Raw genomic sequence first — 16,927 nt, 5'->3', positions numbered from 1 at the left:
ATTTTCAAGCAGCAGTTTCCCTCCAGAGAGTTTTCCCACAATAATGTAACTCTAAACTTTATAAAATGAGGACTCTACCATGACCTCAAGTGATGCTGAAATCATTTGCTGAGGCAAAAAAAAGCAAGACCTGACCAATATATTCTTCTTCTTTTTTTGGCATTATTTTCTTTTTTTTTCAGCAAAGACAAACAGGAAAGTTGGCGAGAGAGAGACACAAGTTGATGTGCCACAAAGGTCGTCCCCATGTAGGACTAGACTTGGGGACATGGTGATTATGGAATGTGTCGTAGACCACAGGAACACATCTCAATTCATGTTTTTATTATAGGCTGTACAATCCTCCCTTGAGAAAGTGACCCCTAACACACACACACACACACACACACACACACACACACACACACACACACACACACACACACACACACACACACACACACACACACACACACACACACACACACACACACACACACACACACACACGTAAGTAGGGAGTGCACTATCACTATCACACAGAAATGGTATTTTATAATACCATAATAAAGGTGGGGGGTATCATCTACTCCGTTCTTTTTAACAGTACTTGCACTGAAAATCATGCTGAATGGAGGAAAATAAAAATGTTGAGGCCACCTCCTGTGTTCCCAAATACATTGATAATTTGTGCTTGAAATTATAGACTCACTTTAATTCTATTCAAATTTCATTTATCTTTCTCTAGTTTGCAAACACAAACAATTCATTCAAAAACAACCTGAGAATACAAAATATGATCAAAGAAAAGAATTTAAAAAGTGATAAGTAGAGCCCGACTGACATTATCAGGCAGGAGCTGTTATCGACCAATATTGGTCTACTGCAGAATGTATCTCTATTTGCATATATGTGGGCCGATATGTGGCAGCAGAAATACAAATTTTTATAGAACATATCATACAACATCAGAGCAGAAAGAGATACTCAGGGTAAATTATATATTGCTCTTATTGTGCGCGTATTTTCAAATAGAAATTTATATTTATTAAATCCCCTGTAGAGATGACCGTTTCAGAGGACTTATGTCAGTGTGCAGTAAAATATCCTGCCTCCTTTACATATATTTGTCATAAGAGCCAAAAGTGTTTGGTAACTTTATTGGAGGGATCATTGCAAAATAACCCCAAAAAGTGCATTTGTACATTATATACATAAAAAAGAGTAGCCGCTGATATATTGATATCATAAATTTTCTATTCCGCAATATCAGTATTGACCCTAAAAATCCAGTATCAGCCGGGCTTTGGTGATAATAGCAGCGAGAAACCCGTCGCTGGCCAGCAATATTTATCACCGGAGAGGACACATTATGTCAAAAAGTGTGCATTTGTCAATCTATACGGGAAACTGACCCACTGTTGTCACAGCTGTGCACGAGTTGTACTGTCTGACATAAAACTCAACTTTCTTCCATTTGTTTTACACACGGACAATGTAAAAAAAAACAACAACAAAAAAAAAAACGGTCCTGCACTCAATAGAAGTCACCACAGAGAAAACATGTGGCATCACTGATAACCTGAGGCCTCGATGAGGATGTGCTCTGATGGGATGAGCAAGTCTGACTGAGGTTGTTTGACAATGTTCAAATGTATTCATCTAGTTTCACAGGAATAAATGTATTTGCTTTTTGAGCTGACTCTGCTAAAAGTATATTTACTCAAGTACAATTATGAAGTACTTGTGCTATGAGTGGTGTCTTTTACATTATAATTCATTACATTTTGGGGAGAAATATTTTACTTTTTACCCACATTTAGTTACTCTGGACTTTGGAGATTCAAATTTGTCGTCATTGAACATGTGGTGCTTTGTTACAGATAACAAAGTCAACATTTTTTTTTTTTTAATGAAGTTGTTAAAGGTAAATGCACCTCTATAAGATGAATGAATAATAAGAATTTAATAATATAGTATAATATATTAAAATTACACATGCAACATTTAAGAATAACGCTTTGGTACTTTCACAAGTTGACATTTAAAATGTTTTTTTAATAGAGAATATTTTTCTTTACATGACCTTTTACTTATTTATAGAGATAATGTAGTGTCATAAATGGTTTCACTAATTTGTGTGAGTGCACATTTGACAGGGAAACGTAAGAGACAGATAAGAGACAGATAAGAGACAGATAAGAGACAGGTCAGAGACAGGTCAGAGACGTGGAGTAAAACATGTAACATCAGGAGAATGTGACGTCAGAGACGTGACGACCGTTTGACTTTCTGAAGAGAGATCTCACCTTTCCAGAAATGTTTCTGAGGAGTAAAGTGTGTGTGTGTGTGTGTGTGTGTGTGTGTGTGTGTGTGTGTGTGTGTGTGTGTGTGTGTGTGTGTGTGTGTGTGTGTGTGTGTGTGTGTGTGTGTGTGTGTGTTAGGAGTGTCTTTGTGTTTCAGTCACTGCAGGGGTTTATCAATGGCTGACACTGGGCTCAGCTTTAACAACCACTCACAGAGTTAAACTCCTAAAAACGGTTTTCAAGCACAGGTTTTTTTTTTATCAGAAAAAAATTTGAATTACACACTGGACAACAGTGATATTATTATTAATTTTATTTAAAACTGAAATAATTAATTGATGAGATAATTGACAAAGTTATTTTTCAAGCAAAAAATATCACATACTTGTTGAACTTGCATCGTTAGTCGGAAGATCTGCTGCTTTTCTTTGTCATATTTTTTAACTGTTATTATTATGAAACATTTTAAAGAAAGTTCTTTGGATCCTTTGAAATTCTCATCCATTTTTGCACATTTAATCGTCTGAACAAATTTGAAAACAATATTTGGTTGCAGGCCTCTAATTATTACTTATTAATTACCTATTACTTATTAAGTAGGAAAACAATATTAATCACTCTACCAACTCTCAAGGACACAATGATGCACTCTATTTGTGTAAATGTGTTTGTGTTGTGTGTGTTCACATCCCTCAGAAGCAGACAGATACCCGTCTTTGTGTCATAAACAGTCAGCAAACGTGACCTGATGTGAGGTCACCTAAACCCGCGGCACACAGGCGGTCATTGTGCCGCCACGTCTCCTCCCACTCGGCGAGCGAGGACGGTTTCGGCACCGCGTGGATTTGTTCTGGGCCGGGCAGGTCAGCGGCGGGTGCAGTGTAAAAGTTAGTTAGTTTTATGTTTGTGTGAAGAGGAGGGCGGTTGAATGGAGGTTGTGTGTGTGTGTGTGTGTGTGTGTGTGTGTGTGTGTGTGTGTGTGTGTGTGTGTGTGTGTGTGTGTGTGTGTGTGTGTGTGTGTGCGCGCGCGAGCGCGCTCCCCCAGGAGAAAAGAGGACTCCTAATCTGTTTTCCTGGCTCTTCTTTAAAGGGAGAGCAAGACACACTAGAGGCTCCCTCTGATCTGCTGCCCCATCCATCCCTCACTTTCTCTCTCTCCTCCATCTCTCCTTTCCTCGCTCCCGTCATCTGTCTTTCGTTCCCTCTGCTTTTAGCCCTCATTTTCTCGGCCCCCCGTCCCTATGCTCTCTCATCTGTTGTGTTGGCCCGCTCTGGTCTTTGTATGGCGACAGCCTCTATCTCCAGATACTGCCTAAGAGCTCTGATTCCACTTAATCACTCAGTTTTTTATTAGTTTTCCCTCACAGGGTATTTTGTGTTCTGAGTTGCGTTTATCTATTATGCTGTTTCAGATTTATTGCTTTAGGAGGCAGACTGTGTGGCACACTACCCACCAATACGGTACACGATGCTGTGATCTCTCTACGTCTGCCCCTCTTTATGCCTGTCTGCTTTCATCCCTTCCAAATTAAATGAGCAAATACACAAGCAGGGTGCTGTGCCACACTCTCTCACAACTCTTCTTGTACTTTTTTGTATACTTTTTTATTAGTTTTTCTTTACTGGGCGTCTCAAGGTCTCAACTGCATTTATTTAGCATGCAGCGAGGACCACAGGGGAAGAGTATGTGGCATCAGTTTCTCGGATGGTACTCTACACTCGGATCCATCTGTCCTGGCATCTTTAATGCCTCGCCGCTTTACTTTTCCAATTTCAAAATAAAAAAGAAAGTCACAGGTATGGCTTCCTCTGTGAGCACAGATGTCTGCCTTTGAATGAATTTTCAGTAATTTGCAGAATATTTACAGTGGCTTAGTAGTGACTGTGGCACCTTGAAATCACAGTGTTCCAATAATGGAAAAAAAAAAAATTACTGTTTATTATTCGTTCATTAATCGAGCGCTATAGAGAATTTTTAGCAAGCGAACACTTAAACTCGAGGTCATTTTGTTGCCACGGCATTGCACTAGGGTCTGGACTGCTTTTTTCAACATAATTAGAAGACATGGCATGCATACTCAAAATATTTTGCCCCAAAATGGCGGCACACCATCCTGGCCCTCCATTTTGTTCTGTCACAGAATTGAGTCTGGATCCTGCACCTGACTTGTTGGACCAGTGTTTGCATTTGAAAATACCCTCTCTCCATGCCCCGCTGTTACCATGCAGTCCTCCTCTGGTTACTGGACACCCTAAGTGTCGTTAGTCTGCTGCACCAATAGCAAGGAGCCTTGTGACCGTCGTTCCCTCCTTCTGTACTGTGCTTCCAGGGGCTTCCTGTGACTGGGTGGGGGTGTTGGTTAGGGGGGAATATGGCACTGGCCATTACCTCGACCGAATCCAGAACCAAATGAGAAGGAGAGGGATTCACAGAAACAGCCAGAAAGAGGCAGAGACAGAAACAGAAACACTGACCGAGCCAGGACGCAATAAAACAAAAAGATTATACATTGATAATCGGAACAAAGCATGAAACATGGTGACCATGTAGACAACGGCAGCTCCTTTTTGGGGTGAAAAAAGAAAAATAAATTAATATTCATGACCTCATCCCTCCCATCCAAATTCAGCACCCTCCCTCCCCTCCTTCCCTCCCATCAGCCCCACTCGTATCCTCCCTCCTCCTCACTTCCTCTCCCCTCCGTTGGGTGGCAACACTTGGTAGGGCACATGGTGAGACAGCTGTTGCAGGGCAACATGGGCATCTGTGGTGCTACGTAAAGAAGAGGCGATGGTACAGGGGGGTGCAGGGGGTGTCTGTAGGAGGGGGGGGCCAGACGGCATCAAGAGACGGAGATATACCCCATCTCTGCTCTGTGTGCATATGTGCTTGTCTTTGAGCGAGTCCTAAAGTTTCAGGGATTATTGGATCTTTGGGGGAAAGATAGAAAGATACTTTAGAGACAAAAAAAAGAGAGAAAAAGAGATAGAGTGAGGAGACACTAGGCATCTTTTTTTACCTTCTTCCTCCATACCAAGCTGTGGACCCAAACTAGCACCTGTCCTCCAATGACAGATACCACATTAGCATAAGAACATGAGGATGGGCTGCAAGCACGCACAGACAACACCCTCTTCCCTCTGCACGTTCCCCTTCAGAGGGAATGGGCGTTTTCCCAGGGTTATTATCACATGCCAGGTGCCCACCCTTCCCTTCACAATACACACACACACACACACACACACACACACACACACACACACACACACACACACACACACACACACACACACACACACACACACACACACACACACACACACACACACACACACATATACCTCACCCCGTCCATTCCCCACCTCTTCCCTCTCCCAGCACCTACCACGCACCCTTGCCATTTCTCTCTCCCCCAAAGCGCCAGCACAGCCCCACCTCGCAGTGCCAAAGTGGGCAGCCTCTGCCTTGGCGTTGCCTGGGCCTTCTGGTGCCCTAGATAGCTGTGTGACAGGGTGTGTGTGTGTGTGTGTGTGTGTGTGTGTGTGTGTGTGTGTGTGTGTGTGTGTGTGTGTGTGTGTGTGTGTGTGTGTGTGTGTGTGTGTGTGTGTGTGTGTGTGTGTGAGCACTGGCCCAGCTCTTTGCGGACACAGCCAGCCCTTTAAACTGTGTCAAGGCTCCAGATGCTGGGAGAGACTGGGATTAACACAGGCGTTTGTATGCAGCCACATACGCACAGACGCACACAAAATATTCCCCGGGCCCATATATTGCATCATACGTCATATGTTTTGTCTTACATGTTTCGAAAAAAGCCTGAGTGTGTCTTACAAAGAAAAGGAAAATATATTTTTTAAAAAAGACAAAGAAAAGGCCTGAATTTATGATTTATGGAAACAAATTCACTTTTAAAGCAGCACTGAATCCAAAATTACAAATTCTGAGACTTGGAAAATGCTGGATCACACACCCATACAAATGTATGAGACGGGATACAAAGGTATCAGAGATCCTATGGCGAACCAACAGACCCTGGCAGTACTCTGAGACGATGCACTGATGCCAACGCAGCACCTCAGAGAGTGGATTTGGATTAGGCAGACACAGAAAAGGACCTCGGAGACCTGACATACACACACACCCCAGTGTCCGGACACTAGCCCTTTAGCAGCATGCCACTACCCCCAGGGCATGAATGCACACTCGCACACATACACAAATATGCAAAGACACACACGAATACCAACCAAGTGTCCACCTACTGTTTCTTTAGTGGTGTGCCACTGCCCTTAGGGTATGCAGATTTGCACACACGCACACCAGCATGCACATTCCACGAGTGATTCTGACATCACTGCAGCTGAGTGCAGTTAATGGGACTGAAGTGATGTGAATGATAGTGAATTCAGACAGCCCCCCCCCTACCCCCCCACCCCTGCAATCTACCAAAGACTACAAACTACTAATTACAAGTATGCAAGCATGTGTGTCTGAACGTGTGAAAAAGAGAGTGAGAGAATGTTTTCTCCCAGTGTTCGGTGTCTCCCTCTCACTCGCTCGCTCTATGTGTCTTGCTGAGCAGTAGTTATGGTGCCAGTTATGGAGTGTTTGCCATAGCAGGGAGCTGCCTTGGCACTGTGCCCTAATTTAGGGGAATTAAAAAGCACTAGACAGGCCCCTTTGTGCCACCGTGCGCCCGCTTTAATCTCCCCACGCCTCAGCGGGCACCCACAGCACCAGGAGTTGGCACCGCGCCCACATGACCCCAGGCAATATGGAAATCGCCACCAAAAATCCTAACTAAGCGCCGAGCCCTGCTCTGGTGCACAGTGTACACAGGACACACAGACATGCGCAAAGTGATGCACTCACACACACACACACACACACACACACACACACACACACACACACACACACACACACACACACACACACACACACACACACACACACACACACACACACACACACACACACACACACACACGGTGCAAGAAGGACAACACCCAGTTCACGGTGATGCATTGCACACTGCACTCACACACACATACTTACACATATGATTAAAACATGTAAAAGTAACCGCAGGATGTGTGTACAGGATTTCACCACTGAAATACACACGTGCAAACACATTTAGTTGTATCAGGAGGCCACAAAGGCACGAAATTAAATACTCCTGCTGTTGTCCCTGTTGGCACACGCACGCACACACACACACACACACACACACACACACACACACACACACACACACACACACACACACACACACACACACACACACACACACACACACACACACACACACTGGCATGCACACACAGTCACTTTTCCACACATCCAAAGTTGGTGTGTGCTCTCTTTGAAGTGTAGGTGAGTGTAATGCTTGTCATGAGGTCATCCATCAGGGCTAATGAAACTGGCAGACCCTGACACCGTCTCACTGGGCAGCACCGCTGGCGCCGCAAGCTAACTCAAGGAGAAATGGACTGATTTAATTACACAGTGAGGGCACACGCACGCACACATACACAAACACACCTGCACACATAAACACACTTGCATGCACAGAGCGAAAAAGACATACATGAAGCGTGCACACACGTACTTTCAATGCGTAATCATGAGTAAAAATGCGATCTCACACACACACACACACACACACACACACACACACACACACACACACACACACACACACACACACACACACACACACACACACACACACACACACAAAGTAAAATGTTAGAGAGCACACACACACGGCAAACACACACACACACACACACACACACACACACACACACACACACACACACACACACACACACACACACACACACACACACACACACACACACACACACACACACACACACACACACGACCACCAAATACTGCCCATTAGCCACATCTTGTCAACACTATGCAATGCCAGCTGGTAGACTGGTGCAACCCTCCGAAAGTAGATGAAAAATTATGAACTCAACAACGATGTTAACCTTTGCTGATAAACACAGTTGGATTCACCTTCATAACAAATTAAGGTGGACTCATGTCTCTACAGCAAAACAATAGAAGCAAAAGTCATTGGAGGCGCTAGTAGTGAGCACGCCGCCCCTCCTTGCTGCAGGTTCACAATGTTCCCTTCCCTAAAACAAAGACCCACTTTGGCCCTGGAACAGGACGCACTCCCATCCCTCTCCCTCTCTCTCTCTTTTTCCCCAGTTCCTCTTCCCCTCTCCCCCTCCCCTCCCCACTCCCCCCCTGTCCGTTTGTCTCCCCACTGGTTTCACTTAATAAGCTTCAAAGGTTTCTGGGCAACATGGTTTTCAAAAAAAAAAAAAGTTACCATGGCATTTTTTGGCACACAGCATCTTCCCTCTTGTGGAGGATATGGGGTTGCCATGACATCAGTGGGCACCTTAGAAAGCATACAATTGTGTATGTGTGTGTGTGTGTGTGTGTGTGTGTGTGTGTGTGTGTGTGTGTGTGTGTGTGTGTGTGTGTGTGTGTGTGTGTGTGTGTGTGTGTGTGTGAGCGTGCATGCGGGTGTGTGCACTTGATGGACATCGTGTGCCAACCTTGGCTAAATGCTTAGACGCTGGTAGGAAACCCAGCAGCGATGCCAGTGACAGAGTTCAACTTCTGTCTGCTGCTTACAGATCACTATATTCCTCAACATACATACACATGCAAAACAATCCAAAATACCATAATCTCCTCTTCTGTTCTGTGGATGATTGTGATATATATATATTGGACAATTCATTAAAAATCGCTGGCCTCTGAAGTTTGCGTTTAATCTTACTGTCTCGGTGCTGAGCAGAAAATAAAAACATAACAGAACATGTGTTTGGCTTTGACATTATTATTAATAAACGCAACAACAAAAGAACTGGCTGAGAGTAAACAGCATACATGCATTTTCTGCGAGTACATTCTGTGTTTGTTTTGGTTAAACTTACCCGTGAGAGTCTCAAATCCAAGTGCTAACTTTAAAATTGGCTCAGGCTTTCCACTGATGGTTCATGTTTTCATACTGGCATCTTTCTTTGTTTCTGCTAATGTTTGTGTGTGTGCGACTTTGAATGTGTGTGTGCCTTTATTTTGTGCATTTTAATTAACAGCGAGTGGAGAAGTAACTTGTAATTCCTCGTATACACACAGATGCAACTGATAGAGATGAATGCTAAGGATAGAGTTGCACTGCCTGATGCCTGTAATAATTGACTGATGGGATGTTTTGTGAACTATATATGACAATTTTTGTTCTTTTCATGATTGTTAGATCATTCCTTGACCCCAAAGTTGTATATTCTCAAAGTAAAACAAAAATGTTGTGGTGTCTCCTTTAACAGTCACTGCACAGTTCAGCTCTAGATCGGCCTCCCCAAAATTTTTAAATAATGTGAGGCATAAGCAAGCAGCACGTCTCTAATTTAGACTGATGTAATAGAACCCTCTTTTAGGTTGTGTAATATGTAACAGTTATCTCTGTAATTTCTCATTTTATGGTAGCAGAATTGGAAAAAGTGTCACTTTAGTCTTTGTTTCTATTAAACCCTGTGAATTCTAAAACCAGCTGTCAAATCGTTACATCAAAAAGTAATTATTATTGTAAACCTTTTCAGAAAATTAAAACCCTCATAAAGACTAATTGGACTCGGTGTGCCCTCTTGCATTGCACGTTGAGTGAATATCCTGTTATCTTATCCCTCTAGTGGCCTCTAGTGGTTTGCATGTGATGTTACTATCATTTCATCGAGCAATTCTCTGGACCCCTCACACAGCTGTGCCCCAAACTCATAGTACAGACGAATGTTACACAGTATTATGAATCATCATAGTCCACTGTGTCAGTACCATAAACAAAATCATAGTTCCATAGTACATTTTTATTTATACTAGTGGGAAATGATACATGTGTGAATCAAACTGCCGGATAAACTTCAAAAATAGAAATCAGAATGATTTCAATATTATTTAATACTTTGTTTTTCTTTGTTTTGCAAGACTTTTGGAGCCGTTTCACCACCACCCACAATTTATTATTTTCTTCAGCTGTGAGCAGCTCATCCATTTAATTTGTGTATTGCATCGTGGCAGAATAGATCCCTCATATTTAATATGGATTCTGTTTGGTTTGAGTCATTTTGTCGTTACGATCACACTGCACACCAAAAATCTGCCTCAAGTCAGTATGTAGGATGGATAGAGGACACAGCAACTGTTTAGTATTGGGGTTGAATTTAGATTAACACGATTGAATTTGCCATCTTTCAACTCAACAAAGGATTTATCCTCTCCATCCAAACAGTTTATTACTGTGTGATTAAAATACAGGTTTCTATCGGAAGTTGGACCTACACACCAGTAAGACCACTGTAATAATGAAATAGCTGTCGCTTCCAAACATAACCTCTTACATGTCCTTTTTATATTATAAAAATAACTTTTTATTCCTCTGCTGAACTCTACCAATTAAATTGGTCTCAAAACAAGGTTATTTCTCTAAAAAAAATTACAAGCTTTGAAAAATAAAACGAGAGGAAATTATTAGAAGTGAAGCAACTAAAATTATCACACAATGAGCAATAACCAAATATCATTTAGATGTTTAAAAAAATAAATAAACAATGTTTTAACCACCACCCATCCAAAAAAAAAAAAAAAACTGTCAGTGTTATCAAAAGACTGGCATCAGAGACATGTTGCTATTACTACTCAAACAACCAGGCCCTTTGTCAACACCAACGGGAGCCCACCGGGGAAGTTCCCAATTCGTTATTTGAAATATTAAGGAAATAAAAACAATGCACCCTCATTAAAATTGAAGCAAAGGGTTATATCATCTCGTGTACAGCAGTTTACAGTCCCTGTCGTCTGCTCTGTCGAAGTCTCATGTGGCCTCTTCAAGCTACGAGGAGCGCGGCTCTTTGGGTTTGCCAAAGTTTGCCACGCGGGTTTACATAAATCAGTCTGGACAAAATGATTTGATGGACGATAAATATTCCCAAAAAATTGTTGGTTTAATCTGTTCCTAAAATGAGAAAAAGTCTGTGTTCTGTGTGAGATGTGAGCAAAGAGCAGGTCATTAAGGAGAAAAAGAGGCTTTTAAATGGCTTTGGAAAATAAGCTTCTGACAAGGTCTGCAATTGCAGTGGATATGTGCAGTACTAATCTCTGTTCAGCTGTGGTTCACCCCTACAGTATAAAACACCCTATGGAGCTCAGGTCATCTAATTTGCCTTCTCGCTCTCAATTTTTTTTTTTTTTTTTTTTTTTTTAAATCCCTCCCTGGGAACCAGAAACATGAGTTTAATAGTTATTGTTATTAGCCCGTACAACTGCTGGGAGCCCGCAAAATCAAATAGCTGTTTTTCTGTTGATGTGTTTACGCTCGCCTGAGGAACTTTACCGCCGAAGGAGCCAAGACTCCAGAGTAAAAAAAAGAAAAAAAAAGAAAAGAAACCTTTTTCTCTCTCTGTCCCTCACATCCAAAGTGGACTTATTATGTTACTGATGGCAGAATTCCCAGTGTGGAATTAGGACTTTGAGCTCCGATAACGTTCCTGAATCCCAGCACGGCCCTGCTTTAACCGGTGGTGGTCACACACTGCTTCGCCCTGAGCCAAACCAGCCGAGGAATTAGTCATTAATAGGGGACAACTTTAGGCCGCTACTGTTTCCCATACTGCTGAAGAAAGAATGTAATTTACAGTGATGTTGTGGAGGTTCAGACATTATTCTCGCTGTATTAGTGGCTGTTTTTGAGAACAATAAATGAATATCTGATGTAACCATATCTGCTTCCTTTGAGATGATTTTCATCTGTGTCTTCATTCCTGTCTGTCGACCTGTTTGTCACACAGCCTCCATGCTTGAAATGACACCAGCTTCAGCTTTCAGTAACCCCCTCATCCATTTAAAAGCCTCTCCGTACCTCTTGTTCCCCGTCATTAGCAGTATAGTCTCAGTGCCCCCGTGTCGCCATACAAAAACAAAAGAGTGCAAATCTTCCAATCTCCTTAATGTTCACTAATCTAACGAGTGCGGTGGGGATATTAAGCAGATTGCTGAGCATTACATTTTACCATTAGAGACACAGCCACCAGCCATTTCAGCACTCCTGGGCTCTTTTCCTCGAAAGCCCCCCTCTCTAAAAAAAAAAAATCTGATTTCACCATTATTTCTCCAGACTGATCCGATCGGCCTGCTGCGTCTTGGGTAGATTATGATTTGGCATTATGAAGAGAAGTAATCAAATCATGCTGCTGCTGCTGCTAAGTGTGGTTACTGCTGAATGTGGGAGAAAGTGAGTGGGAGTATGCATGACTGTGTGTGTGTGCGTGTGTGTGTGCATGTGTGTGTGTGTGTGTGTGTGTGTGTGTGTGTGTGTGTGTGTGTGTGTGCGTGCGTGTGGATGTGTGTGTGTGCGTGTGACAGAGACAGAGACAGAGACAGAGACAGAGAAAGAGAAAAGAGAAAAGAGAAAAGAGAAAAGAGAAAAGAGAAAAGAGAAAAGAGAAAAGAGAAAATGGCATGGTAACCAGCCAAATTAATAAAGGGAAACAATTAGGACATAAAAGATTGATATGGCCCACAGATTTTAATGCTCTTGTCTGTCTTAATGAAATCCCTTTGACTATATCTGTTTCAAACAAACACACACACACACACACACACACACACACACACACACACACACACACACACACACACACACACACACACACACACACACACACACACACACACACACACACACACACACACACACACACACACACACACACACACACACACATATATAGAGAGCCATACACACTCATTATAGTGGTCTCATTGCTTCCCTCAGGCTCTCCTGACAGGTGTGGCTCCCACATACAGACACACATAGATAAACACAAACACACACACAGGGCCCTACAGGGCACTTTCCCTATCCTGGGACTGCACAATGGGCACTTTGTACACCCTCCCACCTCCCCACCCCGGCCCTCACCACCAACCCCCCCCCCACACACACACACACACACACACACACACACACACCATCGGCTTCCAGCACATCCCTCTTTAAATGGGAGATTATGCAAATGAGCTCACAGCACTGCGGCACCCCACATATAAGTGATGTGCATTCAGTGAACTCTATAGTCTGTCTATGGGAGCATGTATGGGAGTCACCACATGGATGTTTCTACTCCCACGGAGACGGATGCGGCCTAAATACACAGCAGACGTCCCAGGTGTCTGAACCGTACGAGAATATTTTCTCCCATCGGTTACGAGCTGCAGTTCTTCATTGTTGCGTTTAATGTCCAAAAAAGTTATTCTGCCTAAAATATGTTTTAGGAAATTTCTCCCAACAACAGTAAAAATATTTCCTCAGGTTTCAGGCAAATCTTTAAGCCTTATTACTGAGAAAATGAAAGATATTTATCTGATCTGGCAGTGCGTGGACTGATGGAAGAGCACTGACAATATGGTGCTTAGAACATACCAATTGAACAAGTGCAGTCAAAAACATGCGCCGTATGAAAAGTACTACCAATTTTAGGGGTGGACAGACAAAGTAGTATGAAGGGTGGACCTTCCACTATAAGTTGGAATACCACAAAGCGAAAATACCATGTAAAAGCCATGTGCGACTAAAGTAAAAGTATTTGTAACAACAAAATGTGGCCACATATTGCACAAAAAGTACATATCATGCTGTTACTGTTATATTACTGGAACATTATTATGGATCTATTAATATGCAAGTTTGTAGTTGGTTGAGATGGTGATAATTTAAATACTTCAAATAGAGAGCTTAATCAATATGATTATCCCTCTGAAAGTATAAAGTAGCTTTAAATGGAAAAATGAAGTCCAAGTATATTGAAGCTGTACTGATTGTTTTACTTTATTACATTTCACCAGTGATGAATTCACATCCATCAGTCAACACTTTGATTGATCAACAACAGAGCCGGACAGATTTAGGATTTTTGTTGCTGGTGCCGATATAAAGCAGAATGGTGGCGGGATATTTATACTGTAAAAATAAACCTTATTGTCTAAACTGACCTCAGTGCACTGAACCTGGAAATCTAAAAGTATAAATGACTATAATTTTTTTTTTAAACACCAATACAGCAATTTATATATTACACCAACCAGCTTTTTCTGAATTACAGTCTGTAAAATAAAAGTTGTTGTATTGTATAGCATATAGGCTACACCAGTATTGATATATGTATGATTGGTAGATAAAATCGGTCAGCCAATACACCGGTCAGGCTCTAATCATTGATTCTGCATGTTAGGCAAAAGTCAGTTTTAGTTTTTTTTTAAGTGTCTATAGGGAAGCTAAGGAATATGAGTGAACTTTAGGTCCTGCGGTGAAACAGAGATAATTTATGACCTTGGAATAAGAGTCAGATGAGTCGAGGCGACGCTCCCTGCAAACACGCGAGCAGCTCTCAGGTAAACCGCGAGGCCGATGCAGTGCAATCGGAAGTGAGGCTTACAAACACTGAAACTCGTTTCCATAGGGTGCCGATTAAAAGAGTGTGCAGACAGAGACGCACTAGAGATGAACATGCACAGATACACACAAACACACACCGCAGGCTTGTTACACAGAGCAGTTAGGTTCGGGGTCAGGCTGGGACACAGGTTACCACAGGGTTAAAGCCTCGTGCACATGAGAAAAACAGCAGAAACAGATTTAAGAGAGAGGTGGATGCCAAGAGTGCCATCTGTTTTAGTTGCCCCCCTTTCCAGTTTCCTCTCTCTCTCTCTCTCTCTCTCTCTCTCTCTCTGGCTTTCTCCATCTTTGTCTCCCTCCACATTCCCCCGTTCCCATCTCCCACTAAAGCCACAAACATATTTTGTCAACAGCTAAATATTACTATTCATTATTTGTTTCCCGAACACTGTTCGAGCACTGATAATAAACTAAGATGGTATAGATACAAGGACGGGGGTGGGCGTGGGGAAAGGGGGGGTAAGATAAGTCCAAATCTGGCAACCGTCTCAAGTGTAATGACACCTCCATCTCTATGGAAAACCATCCCCTTTTGTCTTCACTTGCATGGAAGCTCTTTCTTTTTACTGTTTTGTTCCCAGAAAACCCATGGAACATTTGCCAACATTTTTAAGAGCTGCGAAAAGCAGGATTTTTTTTTTTCTTCTGGTTTTTTAAGTCTTCCACCTCGCAGGTGTTTCTTTTTAAGGCGTGCTCGACAATGCCAAGCTCGTCTTGGCTCGTCTTGAATGCCGCGGGCCTCAGGGGGAGAGAGAGAGAAAAAAAAAAAAAAAAACGAGGTTGGAGAAATCTTATTGATTAGCAGTTGTCGCTTCCCTTTTCTTTATATCGCTGTGGCTCTCCTTTTTCTATCTCACTCACTCCATCTCCACACACTTTTTAAGTGTTGATAGGGGGATGAAAAACCTTTAGAGGACAGGCCAAGCAAAAAAACATTAAAATAAATTTTAAAAAAACATAGGGCAAATGAAATCTTACTATAACATAAAACTTAGGTCGGGCTTGAAGTGTCAAAGAACAAAGCTGCAGCGAATGTTGCCTGAGGAATATTTATGTATTTAAGTGCACGTTTGCACAAGTTCACACATCAGAGATGCTCAGAAACTCCAACTAGCTTGGACTGTGAGTCCTAAATGTGGTGCTTTTATTAAGTGGTGTCTAATTTCTCTCAGGCCTTCGGGCTGAAAGCTCAGATACCATCAAAAATGAGTTATGATGCACGCCTGCATGCAATATAAAAAAATGAAAAAGAATAATCAATCTTATCTTATTCTGATGTGCTCATGTTTGTCTGATTAATATTCTGTGGGTAATTGACACAATTGCAGCCAAAACTGGCTCATTACTATTAAGAAAGATCGCTGCTCGTTAGAGCCACCATGTGGTGCAGACACAAAGCGCAGCCATCTTGTTGAACTGTGTAAACCATGTTTAGTCCTAACAGAATGTCATGTGAAAGTAATAACTACAATAAGTAATAATAAAATCCCGATATTGCCCTTGAGAGAGAGAAAAATTATTTGAGTTTTTTTTTTTTTTTAAATTAGAGAGTGGGGAAAAGACAGAATAAACAGGTGGACTGCCAGTTAGGATCAGTGATAGAGAGCTGGATGGAGAGAAACACAGGACAAGAGGGAGGGAGGAGGAGAGCACAGAGAGAGGGATGAAAAGAGGGAGCCGGCAAAGAAGCCATCTGTTTTTTAGGGACGTGGAAGATAAAAATGTGAGTAGCGCTCAGAGGCAGAGTGTTAGTATAGACTCCGAGTGTGAGAGGACTCTGCATACAGAGGGGGGGGAGGAAACTACAAGGGGTACAGAGAGGTAAGGGAGAGAGGGCACATAAGAGGGAGGTGGACAGATGGAAGACAGAGAGATGAGAGAGGGACGAAGAGTGAGAGAGAGTGAGAAGGAAAGAGGCGCAGAGATTGGGCCTGGCAGCGGTGTGAGCGCACTGGGCACGCACACATCAGGAGGGGACATGACTCGACATGCCGGCTCAGCCCAGCTGGGTCAACGCTCTGCACTGCCATGTTGTTTTGGCTCGGCGCTCCCCACACACACACACACACGCACGCACGCACGCACACACACCGA

This window comes from Brachyistius frenatus, unplaced genomic scaffold (assembly GCF_029030835.1).
Source record: "Brachyistius frenatus isolate BFR_SWC_R1_liver_20210118 unplaced genomic scaffold, ASM2903083v1 Contig_23, whole genome shotgun sequence".
NCBI classification, from domain to species: domain Eukaryota; kingdom Metazoa; phylum Chordata; class Actinopteri; family Embiotocidae; genus Brachyistius; species Brachyistius frenatus.
The sequence above is the reverse complement of the archived record's forward strand: the minus strand, read 5'-3'. Positions refer to the sequence as shown.